We start from the raw sequence: 439 nt of genomic DNA on the forward strand, positions 1-439 counted from the left end.
AAGCCCCTTTTCCACCAGTGTTCCACAAAAGAAATTTTTCCACTACCACCAACTAAAAATCTAATATCTAAGATTAAGTGCATTAGTTGTGAACGATGTTGAGTTGTTGCTGTAGCTCCAGCTAGCGGAAAGATTTTTTTTTTTTTTGATAAAGAGCATATATTAATATCGCGGAGATACCAATTACACCCAGCCTCTGCAACAACATCATACCCTAATGGCATAAAGGATGCACACAGCCAAAAAAGAGAAAAGAATTACAAAAAGAAAGGTTCCGCTACAGAGATCCATAACTTGAAACAGCAACACTAACACTACCAAGACAACACCAGAAGATCAGCTTCGCCATAAGCGACGCCTCCAATAAGGAAACAGTGCACAAACGCTGTCGTCGCCCGATCATAGATCTTAGGTTTTCACCCTGAAGAAAGTCATCTCT

The sequence above is a fragment of the Lolium rigidum genome, chromosome 4 (assembly GCF_022539505.1).
Source record: "Lolium rigidum isolate FL_2022 chromosome 4, APGP_CSIRO_Lrig_0.1, whole genome shotgun sequence".
In the NCBI taxonomy this organism is placed as follows: Eukaryota; Viridiplantae; Streptophyta; class Magnoliopsida; order Poales; family Poaceae; genus Lolium; species Lolium rigidum.